At 41.0% G+C, this 17,528-nt stretch overlaps 1 long non-coding RNA gene across 1 annotated transcript in view; it reads left to right on the top strand.

Moving 5' to 3' along the window:
• The window catches only part of LOC121069742, a 98,924-nt gene extending 82,534 nt beyond the window's left edge, over positions 1-16,390 (top strand). The window contains exon 3 of the long non-coding RNA XR_005819589.1: positions 16,209-16,390. This is a non-coding gene — a long non-coding RNA (uncharacterized LOC121069742). The remainder of the gene's footprint in view (positions 1-16,208) is intronic.
• The last annotated feature ends 1,138 nt before the right edge of the window (positions 16,391-17,528 follow it).

Here is a 17,528-nt window from a genome sequence, read left to right on the forward strand (position 1 = left end):
TACAGATATAACAGTGCAAGCAGACTTTAAATGTATTTAGACATCTAAGATTTGTGTTCACATAAGCAGAGACCCCAGGATGAGAAGGTTTCTAGTGTAAAACACCACACGATCAGTCTGCCGTCACCACCTCGGTCTGTGGGGATGAAGCATGCCAGTGGAGGCTACGTTGCTTGTTGTCTTTTACCACATTTAGATGTCAAGATGGCAGGGTGCTTCTTCTCTTATTGAAACAGATCCATCTAGGAAATGCTTCCCATCACTGAGTGCTTCCTGCATGATAGCTAGCCTCATGCTGGCCTGCTTTAAGGACAGATAATATCAGTGTAGGTTTTGCCTTGTCAACAGGTAAATTAGGCTTGGTGGTGTAAATTCAAATGAGTCTTCTGCTGGTTTTGTTTTTTTGTTAGAAAAAGAATTTAAAAGGAAGGGATGGCAGGGATGAGAGGCATCTCTGAGACCACCTCTGGAAGAAAGGATGATGTCCACTGCTCACTGCCCTCGCTTTGGCTGGGACTTCAGGGTGATGATTTACTTCCCTGCTTCTTTGTAATTTCCTTTACATGACATTTTACACCCACCAGGTATGTGGCCAAAAACCTGAAGTTTAAGATGGGGGTGAGTCAAATCCAAACAGCACTCAGTATTTTTCCATTCCTTTCCTGACCCTTCTCCACTGAGTGTGAGTCTCTGGGAACCAGCTGGTGGAGGAGATTGGCTGTGTCCCTTCCCTTAGCCCGATGTAACTCAGTCTGGCATTTTGACCTTCATTTCAGGGAAGTTTTAACCAGGCAGATTTTCACAGAGCTTTCCTTCCTGGAACTTCTGCTAAAGTTAGTATTTCACTCAGTGGCCTTATCTAACATTTGGCTGGAAGGCCTTAGTAGGGAAGGGAAGGGATTAGTAGCAGGCTGGTATGGAATATCTACAGTTGGTAGAAAACACCTGACAGTTGAAAAAATTGTCCCACCACTACTGTGCGTAATGCCTGTTATGTTGTTCACCCCTGAACATAGTTTATGCCTTTAGGATAGAGTTTTGTAGTGCACATCATGATGTAATTAAAGTAAAGGGACTTTCTTAGTACACTTTCTTTTTAGAAGGGGATATACACTGAAGCTAATCCAGAGCAATATCCATTGGACTGCCCAACATATACACGTGCTGTGTAAGATAGCGTCATTTTCAGCTTTTTGCAAACATGACTTTTTTATATTTGATGGTAAAATATTGTTAGAATGCGTTATCAGAGGTTACTTTACAACAAGACTGCCTGGAAAGCAATGCAACAGTGAGCAGCCTGAGGCGGCACGGACCTATCACTCCCAAGAGCATCTCTGAAGCTGCTGCTTCACATCTCTGGCACAGAGCTGCAGTCTTTAATGACCTGAGCGTGATAATAACCATCATAATAATGCTACTTCCACAGAGCTGTAATAACAATTTTGCAGCTAATCCTTGTTTGTGTTTCGCTTTGTGGCACTGGCTGGTGGGGGTGCGCAGCCGGGGGGCCGGGTGTGACGGCGGGGTCTTTCCGGCATGCACCATTATTTCCAGATCAGCAGTTCTCTTTTGACCTGTGCTAAACTCTGCCCTATTCAGAGGAATAATGCCTGCAGGGGAGATACCTCCAGTACAGCTTTTAGTCCCTTTGTGATGTCTCTCCCAGATCTTTTTTTTTTTTTAAAACAAAAACTTTGGTATAGAAATGAAGCTGAGAGATTTGTGTGACAGGGTTGATTAAGACCCAGCTGTGCCATACAAGTCTGGGTCCTGAAAAGTCAGAATGTTTTCCAAGGTGTGCAGCACGAGGTCTGCCCAAGGGACAAGTTTCATGTTAAAGAGAGAAGTAGCATCACCCTTCTTCCTGTGGGCTAAAAAGCCACTAGGAGTCATACTTCCTCACAGCGCAGGAGTATTTAATGGGAAGGGGACTGTGCTTGTCAGCAGCACACTTCTCCACATGGAGGCCCTAAAAGTTCGTTGCAAAGCACAGATATGGTGCTATCTGCAATAGCTTTCAGGACACCCAAATTCAGGAAAGTCTTGAAAAGGAGGACAAAGTATAGAATTGCAGAGCAACAATCAGCAATTGAAGCAGTTCTTGAAGTACCACAATTTTGGACCAGCCTTAGAGTTCACTGAGGCCTGGGTAGATCAATGTGCACATCCCACCAGCTGCTATGTCAGGGGATGCATCAGGAGGCTTTTGGAGGTACTACCTGGCAGCTGGCTCAGCAACCCCACTTGCCATGTGGCTTTGCTGCATTTCATCTCAAATAGAAGTAGAAAGGATCTGAATGTTACAAATGTCTTTTTCTTTGTGATGGTCTAAGATTATTTAGTGGTCTAGGAAGTCTGTTGAAAACCTTTAATTGTCTTGTGAGGACAAGTCACTGAAGCTGCTGCCTTGTTAGTTCCCCCAAGAAAATGGGGCTGGCCTTCTAGAGACACTACTGGGGAGCGCTTTTTTTTTTCCCTTTCTTTCTTTCTTTATTTATTTTGAAAAAAAATATATACAATTTTTGTCCAAAAGAGAAATTTATGTTTCAGAGGCAATACTGTGTTCTTCTCGCCCACCTCTAAGTACAAAACCAGTTGAGAGACATGCCTCAGAAAAACAGACAGCACCAGCAAGTCTCTCATCAGACTTTGTGGGAGTGCTGGGGTGGCAATCTCAGGTCTTCGTGCTCCACAGGGAGGCCTGCAATAGCCACAGCATGGGGAAGCCCATGCCACCCCTTAGGAGAGCCAGTCCAGCCACAAAATTCTCTCCAAAGACCATGATACCATAAAGATCTCAGACTGCTCACAAGGGTTAATATTGCCAGTCAATATTTTTATGTTTTATCAACACTTTTCAGCCATAGTATTTTAATGACAAATCTAAGCTGGTTTTATATGTAAGAGCTCAATTTTTTCTTTTCAGTTATTTTGTTTCCAAAGATAGGGAAAGAAACCTTTAAGCTGCATCTATTAAGGCATTCCTCCACAGAGAGAAGATCATATTGCAAACAAGTCCATGAAAAAAAAATAAAGAGTATTTATTTCAAGTGACTATGCTTCGTTCTTTGCCATTAAGACTCTGTGGGTTCCCAGCTGTTGCAGACTAATACTGCTGTGCCCTTTCCAGCAGCTTCACAGTTGTGAGTTTGCCATACAGCTTTCAAGATGATGACTGTGTGAGAGTCATTCACGAACTCTAAGCCCAGAACGTCACTGGCACTGCTCTCCAGCACTGGATGGGCTAGCAATTTACTATATCAACACAATGAATAAACCAGGATGTTTCCCCAACACAAACAGAACACTTTTTTCCAAGAAACACACATTACCAAACTTTGAGTTGAAGTGAAATCATCGCATTTTTTGGATTATCTTGTGAACAGAATAATCAGAGACTCCAGAAGACTGGGTTTTATTATTGACTCTGCTGATGAGTCATTCTGTAACCTGAGGCAAGTTACTTACCACCTCTCTGCCTGCAACTCCTCATATAAACTGAAGAAAAATCCAAGAAAATCAATATCCTTCCCCACCCTTTGCTTTTGCTAAGTGCTTTAAAATATTCAGGTGAAAGGCATTAGGCGAGTGAAAACCATCGCGCACTGGAAAATATTTCCGTTGTTGCTAGTTTATGGCAAACCGCGAGAGGAAAGCAACAATTTGACACCATCACTTTGAAGAAGGGGAAAGAAGCAATGCTATTTGAACTAAAAAGGGATTTGTTTTATTTTGTTAATTGCAGTCCTTTTGAAAAATGATACTTAGCCTGCTAGTGAAGTGCTAATTAATGTTAGGATGTGGTACACCATATAATAAAGGCTGCTGTTGAGGAATGTGAATGAAGAAGAAATTGTTCCTGAGGTGTTGATGGGTAAACAAGATTGGTGTAGAGGTGGGCCACAGGTAAGCTTGACTTTGCATTTTTGCAAGCTGCTGCCTCGTTACTTACATTCATTTTTAGATATTTTTCCATGACAAAAAACCGAGGAAGAGAAAAATCCTTCCCTTTTGGCCACCACTAACATTCTTGCTCTGGTCCTTGGATTTTTAGATGCAGACAACTTTAGGATAGGATCTCAGAGCAGCAACATAAGAAATTGTTATGTAATGAAGCATCATCATTTTAAAAATGTAATTAAGATTCTGTTTCCCACAATGCAATTTTTATTTGGCAGTTTGTGTATTTGTCTGATTTTATATGCTACTGTGTAACTTTGGCCCCACATTAATGAAAAGCTTCATATTCACTTGATAATTGTTTGCATTTGTCTTTAATTTCTTCATTTTTTTTCTCAGTCTTTTTTGTTGTTCAGACAGAAACACACGATATAATTCAGGGGGTAATTTGGGGTTTCTCTCTGCTCCCCAGCTACTTAGGGAAATTTCGTCTATCACAGAGGTTTATGTCTTTGCATTAAAGACTTTTCCCATGTAGAAACGTGGAGGAGCTTTTTGCTGCTGTAATAACGTGTGGCAATTTGTGACAATACCCCCCATGTTTTTCTTCTGCAGCCATCCTTGACTTCTCTACTACTGGCAGTGGGAACCCCAAAAAAACATGAAATTAAATCACAAAGACTATACAATTGATTTTAGCTTGTAAACGTCTGAGGAATAAAAACTAAAAAAAGGGTTTGCTGCTTATGGATTTTATTGGCTGCATACAAAGCTTTAGAGATTAACACACAGCTTTTTCTTACCTGCCTCCCTGTGTGAGTGACACAGGAGTGGTGATCCTGCCACTGGCAGATGCTCTGCTTGGAGCCAGTATCTCTTCAGTCTGAATACTAGGTGAAATTAAGGTATCTTACATGGTAGGAAGGAAAGCTCCATGGGCCTTTTTTTTTTTTTTTTCCCCAGCCGTACTACCAAATGCTTGGGTAGCTGGAGACCTGTTTTGGTCCTTCACTGGATGGCTCCCCTTGCCCACTTTTCTTCCTGGGTGTCTTCAGCTGAGCACAGGAGGCATCTCAGGACCAACTTCAGATGTATGCCAGTTCCGGCACATCTAACCGAACATAAAACATGCTAGTGATGTACTTAAGATATCAGACTGAAATAATAAGCATCTCATGTTCCCAAAATGGCTTAGATTTCATATGACCATCCAAACACCTGTATGAAGTATAATCCTCAGAGACAGACTTCAAAGGGTGAAAAGGCAAACGACTTCATTGCATACTTCGTTTCACCCAAAGAAGTTCAGCCATAATCCCCTGGGAAATTCAGTAAGCTAGGTAAGACTTCACAGACCCCCCCCACTTTTTTTTTTTTTTTTGGTATCATATGGGAGGTTAAGCACAAAGAACATGTCCTTCTAGACAGAACAGTTTGCAGGTAGTGTTAGTGTAGGATCATGCTTTTCAGCAGGTGTTTTTCATTGAGATATTGTAAAGAAAATCTTCCAGCTGTGAGGATGTTGATATCACAATCTACTAAAGTGGTACGGAGTTTAATGCCATGGCAGAAGCTGCCATTCCTGAGGGCTGAGGGTGAGGGCTGACTCTTACAGGCTGCATTGGAAACCAAGCACATGAATGTTTCTGCAGATCTGGGCTCAACTATTTCACGAATCTCTCCCAGTGGATGGAGCTCAGGCTCACCAACCGCAACAAGCTGTGTTCACTTCTAAGGAAGGCAGGCAATTATGAGTAAGAGCAGTGAGGGAGGAGTATCTTTTATGCTGGAAGAAAAATAGGAAGAAGATATACTGAAATAGCTGGGAGTGCTTACACGCATTACTCAAAGCTAGAGGAAGGAGCTCAGGGTCAAAGGAAGGACAGTGAGTCCAGTTGAGGGTGTGTAGAGACAACTTTTGGTTGTCAGCTTGCCAATGTTAGTGTCACCCTGCTATCTGCAATCTTCCTTCATTTCATTAATGAAGTGTCCAGTGGCGCACAGCTGGGTTAGCATATTGGAGTGCCTGCTCTGAGTGCACAGTTCAGTACTTCAGCAAACAGCGATGCTCCTGCAGCTGCAGTCACTTGGAAAGGAAGAACAGTTTCCATGCAGTTCCTTTACAGTCACCTGCCATTATGGTGAGACCTATATCCCAGCAAGGGACAACTGGCTGACAACATGGAGCTGTAGCTTATGTGTCTGATGCCCTCTGGGGCTCTCTGAATAGAAAACATGGTGGCCACCACAGGTTTTCCCAGCACACTGGAGATAGTTTTCCTGAGAGTGTGATATGCCAACAGATGAGGAAAAAGGGAAGGTATTGACTAAACTTCTTCCAAGAAGATCATTTCACCTGCAAAATGCAGTTTCGATAAATGCAATCATATTGTGATCAAAATTCCAACCACACTGAAACTATGTTTGGAAGAAAGAAAAGGAGTAATACCATTTTGAAATACAGAGGTGTCATATAGTGGATTGCATCTTCTAGAGGTTGTTTTATCTTTACTAGAAACGTTTTAGAGTTCTTGTGCTATGACATTTTTAATTCCCTTATCCCTTAAAGGGATAATAACTTTAGAATACATAATAATAATAGTTTGATAACAATGCTATTGACCAATTTCTTCATAGCCCTATATAATTTCTCTATAACCCTTCTGGCTTCAAGTTCCATAGGTTAATAATTTTTGCCACTACACCATTTATAAGGTGTAGAGATATGCTTTTTGGCAGTCCCAGTGTTCCATTATATTTCATGTGGAAAAGTAGAACTTTTCCAGATATGCAATCACAGATTTTTGTGATTTTTAAGATTGACCTTGATATAGCCAAAGCAAAATTATACTGACCATAAACAATTGTGAAATCATTTGATCAGTATTAAACAGAGTATGGAAATACTCATTTTTCAGTCTCCAAAGGATTATTAGCTATTTTAGAAAATGTGAATGTCTGAACAAAACTCTCAAAAAACAGTGCTTGTGCAAGAGCTCATTTTGTTTCCAAAGTATCTCTCCACTTCCCACACACATTCAGCCCACTTCTGGGTAGATATTTAAGGCAGAGAGAGCTTCAGGCTGTTTGTACAATGAAGCTGGTGAGAGGCAATCTTTCATCCAGTCACAAAATTGTGCCCTTAGAATACAATCTATAAAAACAGCTAATATGATAATTAAATTATTTGAAAAGATACCTCATAAAATGAATTGTTCCACATCAGCTCGGTAATAAAAGTAATCTTACTTTCAGAAAGTGCATTTTATCTTGAAGAGTTCCAGAGCTCCACAGCTGCCAGCACTTTGCACGTGTCCAGCCATACATCACCGCTGGTGAAAGGCACTCCTTCCCACGGGGAGGACGGTCAGTGTTCGTCGTGGCATGCACTGTAACCTGCCGATCATGGGGGAACTGAAAGCCAGTTTCAGCGTAGGGAGGGGAACACGACTTTTATCAGTGCTGTTTCTCAGAAAGGGAGTGCTGGTGCAATCAGAGCCACTGCAGAGGCCTTGTGCGTACCTTGTGCTGGCTCATAGAGCCACAGAATGGCTTGGGTTGGAAGGGACCTTAAAGACCATCTAATACCAACCCCCTGCCCTGGGGAGGGACACCTCCCACTAGATCAGGTTGCCCAAAGCCCCATCCAACCTGGCCTTAAACACTTCCAGGGACGGGGCATACACAGCTTCTCTGGGCAGCCTGTTCCAGTGCCTCACCACCCTCAGAGTAAATGGGGTCACCGGCATTTTACCCTCACCAACATTTTACCCTCATAGTAAAATGCTGGGTCACCAGCATTAAAAGCTCTGTATTTCCACATAGACACTTTGAGCATTGATTTGTATACAGCATGTTGGACTTCATGATTGCAGCCTGGATAATGAGGATTTCTCCCAGTCTGATGGGGTTTCTCACTGAGGTTACAAAAATCTGCAACCTGATCAACCTAATACTTAATCTACAAGAAAACAAAAGAAATCTGAAGAAATGCTTTAGCTCAAGACTTTTTTTTTTCCTCTCTCTCTTTTTACAACAAGAAGTGGGGAGTTTGCCTACCTCTCTGTTAGATCAGAGTCTCAGAGTCCCAAAGACCACATCCTGGGACAACACCATGACACAATGCCACCATATTTTTCCACTTCTGATTTTCCTCCTTTGAATATATACTTTCAAAGCTTTATTGGTTGGAGGAAGTTAGCACCTATCCAAACTCCTCATCCAGAGAGCAGATAGCATCTGCTTAGGCACAACAGTGTGTTCATCATGCCGTTGATGAGCCTTGGCTTGTCACAGGTCTAATTTTATCAAGAACTATGTTAGTGATTCATAGCGATGCTTCAGATTGCTCTTTAGTGTGGAGTTTTTTGTTGGTAGCCAGGATCTTCTCCTATTGCTATATACAACTTTCACAAGTGCAATGAAAGGAAAAGGAGAAATAAATTTCAGCATTTCCCTGCTTTTCCAGCTTTGTCCATTCTATTTTCTGATTATTTTTACCTCACCAGTTTTGTAACATGATCAAAGCACTTGTATGAGGACTTTACAGTCTTGCTGTAGACTGAAATTTGGGGTACCACGTTCATTCCTACAGAGGAATGACCTAAACGTGATGAGCTTGGATGTGTCTCAATCTTAGACAATTGCATTTTCACACTTCTCAGAACCAGCTCTGGAGAAAGATACTGCACTATTTCTGCTCCTTCAGGCTAATATTTTTCTTGATTGCCCTCACACCAAATATGCACACAAAGCCACATTTCCACTGGTGTTTTTTTAAAATTAGCCTTGCAGAGAAAAATCATTTCTGCTTGTTGCACCCACATACTGTGGGTAAAGATGAGCACAGAAGTGTAACAGAGAGTCTACTTATTATTCTGTTGTAACTGTATCTCAGAGGTAGACAATTGCTCTAGGCTTAGATTTTCTAAAAATTTATGTGTATCAGAAGGGATCTTGTACAGGCAAAAAGCAGCAAGTTGATTTTTCCAAGAGCAGCTTGCCATTTTAAGCAGTTGTTGGCTTAATAAGTGAAATAGCTTAGGGCTATATGCATGCCATAATGATTGCATTTTGTAAGAGAAGACTGTGCCTATGGGCCTCAAAGTTTCAGAGCCAAGACTAGTCATATTTGTGGTCTTTAACTCGCAACCCCAAGCTATTCTCACCACCATAGATAAGGGGTAGCTGATCATAGAATAACACTGATTTTAAAGTAACTAACCACAGCAAAATTAAAATGACCTAGTCAAGTAACACAAAGAGTATATGATTGACAAGATAGCTGTTCTTTGAAATGTACTGCAGGCAGTAAATAACACCTATGCCCATAAGCTATTTTCTATCTTAAAGCCAAGAATAATGATCTGGCATCTGTCCTTCCTGAGTGAGCTTCAGTTCTGAAATCTGCAACAACTGCCTCCCAAATGCCTCTGGAAATGATAGTGATGGGGTGCTCGTGGATTGTAATTATATCACAGGACTCTCTTCTTTTTTTCAGTAGCAATTCTCTCTAATGTAAACAGCTGCACAGTGCTGCAATGGGAGGTTTAATCTCGTATGCTTGCACTGAAGCAGATTTAACTTACATTTCCTTGGGATGGGCAGTGAGACAAGGAAACGCAATAGCAGCAGGTCCAATTTCTGGTTTATCTTTGCCCCCATCATAATTCAAGGGGCAGCTAAGGTTTCGTTGAACTACAATCTAGATAACTCTTCCTAATGCCACAGAGTTCAAACAGCTGCCAAGCTTTTCTGTACAACCCCTTTCTCACAAATAAAAAAATTGACTGTATACAGCTCGGGTGCATACGATTGGATTGCATGCACACAAGGTATGTGTTCTGTGCAATGCAATACAGGCTGTGGTCTGTGTGTATTGTGGCATGAAACACTGGGGGCTTGCATCTTGCCTCAGGCCTTCTACATGAGTGTTTTTTATTCAGAAGGGCTCTTCTTCCTCGTATTGTCTTACCAGGACCAGGGAATGGCTGCAGAAAATAAAAGCTGGAGACCATTTCTGCTCCTTATTTCTGCTGAAATAGCTTCAACGCATTGCTTGCCACTATAATGTTTGCATCCAGTGTCCTCTTGTGTTGCACGGTGCAAATATAGTCACACAGGGGAGTGAACTCTTCCTACCCAGACAACTGATGCACAGCGGCCAAGAGCACATTTCTCCATGTCACCGGCTGGGTCTGTGGCCATGGCAGGATCCACCTTTGGCACTTTGGCAGCCCTTCCCAGCACCTGAACTGCATGACCATTCTCCTCTTATGGAAGCAATAGGAATCCAGAAATGCTAGTAAAACATGAGATTTTTGGCTTTTTTTTCCTTTCTTTTTTTTTTTTTCTTTCCTTCTTCACTAGTATATGTTGGAATGCAACCTGATGAACAGAAAGATCTTGGAACATGTCAGATGACTTTGTAGAAAGCAAAATGCTCCCTCTTTCAGGACTGGTATGTTTTCTGATGTTGTCGTGGGTCTTTTTCCTTTTTTTTTTTTTTTTTTTTTTAAGAAAAAAAGGAGAATCGTAACTTCCTTTACACCAGTACATTAGCATAATACGTTCCTGCCTTCAGGTACTGTATGTCATTGTTATGAGTACATTTTGACATCTCTCACACTTCCAGCACTCCAAAAATCCATGACAGAGCTGAATGAAAACTTTTTTTTTTTTTTGACTTGGCAAGAGCAGTAAGAACACATAAAACCTGCCAGCTGTCAAGGATGTAAATGGTGATTTTGTTTCACTTTTTTAATGAATTAAAGCAGGATTGAAATCTGTCCAAAGACAGCATGTTTGGCCTTGCAAGGAAAGAAAAAATTGAAAGGGAGGGATTTTTTTTCCTCTCTTTTGGCTCTTACGCTCAATACAGTGTTTATTCTTGGTAGCACAGTATAGGACAGAGCTTCTGTACTGAAAGAGCTGTGGCCGTCAGGCTCAGACACCTTACCTGGGACTGGTTTTTGAGAGAGGGAAGACTAGGAGGATCAAAAAAAAAAAAAAAAAGTCTACGCCTTATTTCAAGATGGGCACCTGAAAAATGCAGAACCCACCACTGTTTTGGAGAAGGGTCGTAGCAACTAGCTGATAGAAATGATTTCATATGTTAATTACACTGTCATTGACTATCATTGAAGCAAAAATAAAACTGGAGGGCATATACCTTTCTTCTTAAAAAAAATGTTTTTGTTGTCCTACTGATGGTGCTTTTTTGGGGTTTGGTGGGGGGAGGATCTCTCATCTGTGAGGATGGCATTTGAATTATTCTTTAGCTTTGAGTGAGGTTGTTCTCTCTGATTTTCTGGTCTCAAAGTCTAGCAATGATATGGGTTGGAGCGTCCAGGAGATGTCCTGAGTGTTCACGCTTATTCTGTGTGATGTCTCTGAGGGGAAAAAAAAAAAAAAAGCGGCTGTTCTGAGCTCGTTTACATTGCATGTCCTTAACCTACATTTCCTGCTATTGAAAAGTTAACTCCAAAGCTTGGTTGGGAAAAATTGGTTGTTCTGTAAATTGCCTGCAATTTAACTCCCATTTTCTTTCCTAGCTTCTTAAATTTTGCAATTGAAATGCCTTTGACCATTATCCATGATTCAAGGTGATTGCTCTGTGACTGGGACACTATGTTCTTATATGTCTTCTTATTTGGCCACTCAAATTGCACATGCAGATGCACAGCTTCTCTTGTAGTGAAATCTTACTCTATATCACATGTACACACACAGTGCACACCTTTCTATACATGAGCATGCTCCTCTTTGGTGGTGAAAACATGGTAAAATATTTGCCAGGTGCTTTGCTTTCCACACCATTATTTCTGCGAAGGATTTTCAGATGATGTCCCATTCAAGGACTAGCTGGTTTCAGATCATAGTTCCAAAGCTCTTATATGGTTATTGGTTGTTTCAATACTTTAAAAACTGAACTGCACTTGTATTAACACAAGCAGGGAGAAATGAAGCTGGTTCCTTTGGAAAATGTAGCACTTCACATCAGAATGATTCTATATTGACTGATGATCCTGTACCAAAGGTCATCCTGGAGGCACAGTTCAGATTTGGAATTGGTTCAAGCCCAGCGCAAGCACATCTTGAATAATTTGGGCTGAGTTGGTCTTCTGTGCACTGCAGAAGAGGTTCCTGTGTGCCTGGCAAGTGGTGCATGGAGTAGACGAGCTCTTGCAAAGATTTACAAACAGGCTTCATTTTATGACTTGTGAACCAACCTATTAATTCAGTGTGACATCTCAGGGAAGTCATGCCCAAGCTGTACTTCAGCCAGATGGTTTAGACAAAATAAAAGTGAATAAATTTGTTCAGACAAAACAAAAAGGAATTGTAACTTCTTCCCAAAAGTCAAGATGAACCTGAATTTCTGAAGAAATTTGTAACTCCCTTTTCCTTCCCTCACCTCTCTCAGCCTCCTAAAACCTTGGCACCTACTCACTTTAGCTGAAACAGAAAGGCTCTTCTCAGATTTCCAGCCAGTCTTCAAGTAGGAAGTAGAGAAAATGTTGCAGGAAAGCCTAATCTTATGAGCTTTCCAGGCAGACTTTCTGAATAAAGAGAGTCTTACACATTCCAGTTATTTACTAAGTCTTCTGAGAACATTCCATCCCCAGCTTTAATATAAGTCTTGAGACAAAACATGTAATTACAGGATGAAAGGCTGCTAAATCCTGCAGCCACTTTGGTAAACTTGGTAGGATTGTAGGTGATCAGAAATTTATTGAAAGTCAGAACCCTCCTCACCTTTGTTGGAACAAAGATCTTCATTAACAGCAGCATGCCAGTTAATTGCAGCACTTACATGAAAGAACAGAGAAGGGTAGCCCAACACAAAGCAATGCGGCAGCTCAGTAGTCAGATATACGTGGGGGTATTGTCCTCACTTGGAGGCAGTTGTGCACTTTGAGTAAAGAGCCAGAGCACATTCAGTGGGCTCCAGATCCAGCTCTCGGAAGCATCACTTACCTCTGGCTCTGAAATGGGCAGGACCTACTCACAAAATGAGTCCAGTACTTCCTCCCAAGTGGCAATGCAAGCAAGGGAGATGAGAAGAATGAAATCCTTGCCCTCTTTTTTTCAGGCCAAGGTCTCCTCTCACTCACTTGGGCCTGGAGGAGCTTCTCCACCCTGCAAGACTTCCCCAGGGTGGGGAGAGGCATGTCTGCCTCCATCCATGCTTCCAACCCCCCCTGCAAAGGTGTGCTGAGCGCAAGCTGTGGGGCCACAAAATACATACCCCATCATAAACGGGTGAGACAAAAGGCCTAAAGTCTTGCTGATCGGTGGTGCCCCAGGGCTGAGACCACCCTACACCCCCTGTCACCCCCAGCACAGCATATTTCATGCCACCAACACACTAGCCTGGGGTGAATGTGGTGCAGGCAGTAAGTCAACGGTGATTATTTACTCTGCTGCTAAAGTGGTAATTTGCACTATATTATGAAAGTTTTAGGTTTCCCTATGTATTGGAGGCAAAAAGCCCCTGATTATGACGCTTGGGTTGTCATTGTCAATGGAAACAAGGTGCATGGTGTTTAGCCTTGCTATCTTTCATGGAGCCGTGGCACTTAACCATGCTTAATCCTTCCTAATGAACAATTTGCTGATGCAAATCAGCCTCTAGACCTCTATTTAAAGCAAAATACTGAAAAATTTGTTGAGAGGCAGTGACTCTGTATGATAGACTTGGCTGAAATAAAGATGGTCCCGTAAAGGCGAGTGAAAAATAACTGCCAGTTAAAAATACACCTCTGAAAAGCTCAGGAAGATGTTTCAGAGGCAAATGCTTCTGAATTTTTCATTTTGTCATTAAGAAAAGAAAAATAATCTGATCCTACTCTTTTCTCCAAAAATAGTTCAAAACACAGGAATACTAGCACTATTTCCAAACAGGGCTTTCCTGTACTTCAGACTTTCTTTTGTAAAGGCAGGAAAGAACACAAAGTAACATCGACTGTTTTGCCAGTTGGAAAACATTTAGAAAGTGTGAGAATAGGGAGGAAAAAAAAATCACATCCTTAAGCTTTGTCACTATTTTTCAGCTGGAAAAATATTGGAAAGTAGAAGGACATTTCTTTTTTCACACATTCTTGGTTTGTTGAATGGTTCCATAGGAAAGCCATTGTCTCCTAGGGAAGTGCCTCAGCTGAGAACTGTATGCGTTTTCTAGCCCTCTGAGCACATGGCTTGGTATGATCTCTACACAGTGGTTCATAAGCAAGGTATCTATCAGGCTGGATATCTACACCTGAAGACAAGATGCTAAAAGAAACAGCGGCAAGGTAGAGCCTTTTGACCATAGTAATCTTCCATTTTTACTGTGAGTAAATTTTAAAAATGAGTTTTAAGTACGCATTCACATACAAACATGACACAAACATTTCTTTCTTAGAAATGCTCACTTAGCTCACTTGCTTACAGAACAGCAACATTTCAAATATTTTCAAGAGCAGGATAATGAGCAGCACATACAACAAAAGCAAATTTACAGCTTGAATAATTATTCACTGAGTTTTGAGGCTCAATTTTCGATCTCTAATAATTCTAATTCTGCTGCATTTAATGCCTTGACAAGTTTGTTGGGAGGCTTTATCAATTAAAATCTCACATTGCATAAAAGAATTGACTTTCTTAACTGGTGGCCCTCTCCACAGTGATCCAGCTTTGCTTGACCCTTCCCATTCTCACTGGAAGTTATTCTAATCAAATAGAGTTTGGGGTAGTCTGGAGAGTTGAGTGATTTAAATGCATTTTGCATATCCTTTTGCTCAAGCCACTGTTTGCAAATTATTGCACAAGGTGCTGTGCTTTCCCCTTACTCCACCAGAGGCTATTGCTTAAAAGATCCAGTTCCTGTAAAAACAATCATAGGTCAAAAACTGAAAGAGTGATGGAAAGACCCATTTTAGTTATGTATTTTTTGGCGTGGAAGCACTGAGAGTACATAATCTGTATAAATGTTAGCTTTCTAAATAAACATAACCTCTGATTGCATGAAAGCAGGGAATAAAGTTGAAACTTGTTCCCTCCATTAAGCAACCCTTCAAGACTTTCAGAGCTTGTTTTGTTCTAAACAGACATAAATCTTGACAAACAATAACAAACAAATGGCAACAATAACAATGGAGCCAACACAGCTACCACAGGCTCTTCACCTTGTTCCTGTCCACAAATGCGGATGTATTTTGTCTGCTATACAACCTCGACTTCAACATGCACGGAGAGCATGGTGAGGTCCACGGGCATGTACCCGTGTAGCTATTTCGTGTTGACGTAATGTGGTGTGTGCCAAATATTGTTGTGCCGCCAAACAGTACCGTGGACGGGGTTGAATTTCATCCGTCACTGTTTGTGGGATTTTTTTGGATGATGTAAACTTCCCACTCTGGTTCTGAAAGTTGTATGCTTTTGGCAAAAAAACCAGCTGCCAACAGTAGTCTCTGTTCAGTAGTTTGTCCAGTTTTGACTCATCTCAAAATTGCAGTAATCTAAGCAGGAATTCTGCTTCTTCCCATTGCTATTGTGATTCACCATGATGTCACTGATATGTGTAAGGGTGTTTTTAGTGTAAATAGGATTCCCAGAGCATTCTGCTTGTGTGCTTAATATAGCCTGGAAATTAAAGAGGAAAAAATAAAATTGATCCACCTAAAGCAGTTATAAAAAATGAGTCTCCTAATTATTAGTGTACAGAGTGTTTTTGAAAGAGATGAAAAAATTGAATGTTGTTCTGAATATCACGCTTAAAATCCAGTTTATCCTACCCAAGGAAGGCAAAACATTGTGGATGAGAGGGCACATAGGTAGGCAACTAGCTATTCAGTATTCAAACACAGTTTGTGGGATCTGGTCCAATTCTTCCCTCCGCATTCTTAATGCACAGAGGCGACCTTGCACAACACACGTCAGTATATCTAGGGCAAAGTTTCTCATTTTTACCAGCTTTATAAAACTAAGTAAATCAGAATGAATTCAGTACTTTCACTGGGCAAAGTGTTACTAGCTGATAAAGTACACCCTACATCAAGAATAATGTCAGGGTGGCAGAAGACATGATTTCTGTGCGCCCAACAATAGAGACATGGTTCTTTTGGAGAAGCAGGATATTTCATTTTTAGTGTAGATGGGTTTTACGTCACTCAGCAGTTTGTCTGAGACAAAGGTACAGTATATAGCTATTTTCTTAAAAAGCACTAAAATGATTTACTGCTTGCCAAATAATTCTAAAACAATACAGATTTACACTTAACACTTTAAAATGACTCTTTTTTTTTTTTTTTTTTTTGGCCTAGGATGCAAATGGTTGCTGAAGCATGAATATTAGCTGAAGAGCACACATTAATTTGCCTCCCGGAGTGTAAAGACATCAAAGCGAAGACAGGGAACCTAAGGTTGAGGATTCCAAACTGCCTATCAATGGTAAGCACAGTACTCCAAATAAAATAAAAGAAAATACACCTTGTTCATTTGAAAACCCTTGCAAATGACTACAGTAAAGTTTCTGTCCCTTCAGCATGATTGACGTGCAAAAATCTGTTTATGTTCTGGCACAAGTATAGCCTGATGAAGTTATCCCTTTAGTGGTCACAGGAGGTCATCTCTTATGTCTTTACTCATTTGTAAGTAAGCCCTTATGTAGCTCTCCTCCTACTTTTCTGTCTACACCAGATTTCATACTTTATTAACTATTTGGTAGCTTTGATTGTGCTGTGCCTGTTTTTGTTGACTGTCATGCAGGCTTTGCTGAAGTGTGTCTTGATCTACAACTGTGAAAGAAGGGACGAGGCAAGGGCAGAACGTGACCCATGCTCTCTTCTCATCATGTAGAAGATGTGCAGAAAGAAAGGGATAAGGATTAGCAGATAGAGCCTGTTGCTCTGCTCCCTTTCAGCACAGAGTCAGCAATGCTGTGGAGTGTACTGACCGCTGGTTTTAGCTCTACCAAGCCATAATCCCTTCCTAATTCTTCCTAGCAGAAGCAACATTTGAGGAGCCCGTCTCTGTCTCACCCAGCAGACAGAGAGGCCCTTTGGACAGGAGCGCTGCAGAATCTTCCCTTTCCTCTAAAACAGGATAACAGCCCACGTCTCTGAGCTTTGCTTATTCCCATAAACTCACTCAGGGCTGTTAAGAAAGGTAAAATAACAGAGTGAAGTATGCCTTCACTGAACGTCTGAAACACTGCAGTCATGCAATTGACAGCTAAAGTCAATGGAAAGCAATACAGTGCCATTCATTTGGTAAACAAAGCACTTCTATATTACATGAATTCCCCCAAAACTGCAATGCATGCAAGTTATTACCACCTGAATGTCTTTTCAATTGCCACCTGGTCTTATTATAAATTAGAACATGGAATACTCAGCTATCTTGATAGCATTCCTTGACTTTTCCTGTTTTGAAAAATCACTCGAATATATGAAATGCCAAAAATCTCTAAAGGCATTTCTAACATCTCAGAAACTATTCTGAGACTCTTCTCAGAATGGAAAACTGCATGCATATCATTAATAAAGCATGATTAAACAGCATTTTCTCTGAATTAAGTCATATTTTTCTTTTTTTTTTTTTTAAGTAGAAAAGATATTTAGATGAAAAAACTCCATTCTATA

The sequence above is a fragment of the Cygnus olor genome, chromosome 4 (assembly GCF_009769625.2).
Source record: "Cygnus olor isolate bCygOlo1 chromosome 4, bCygOlo1.pri.v2, whole genome shotgun sequence".
NCBI lineage: Eukaryota > Metazoa > Chordata > Aves > Anseriformes > Anatidae > Cygnus > Cygnus olor.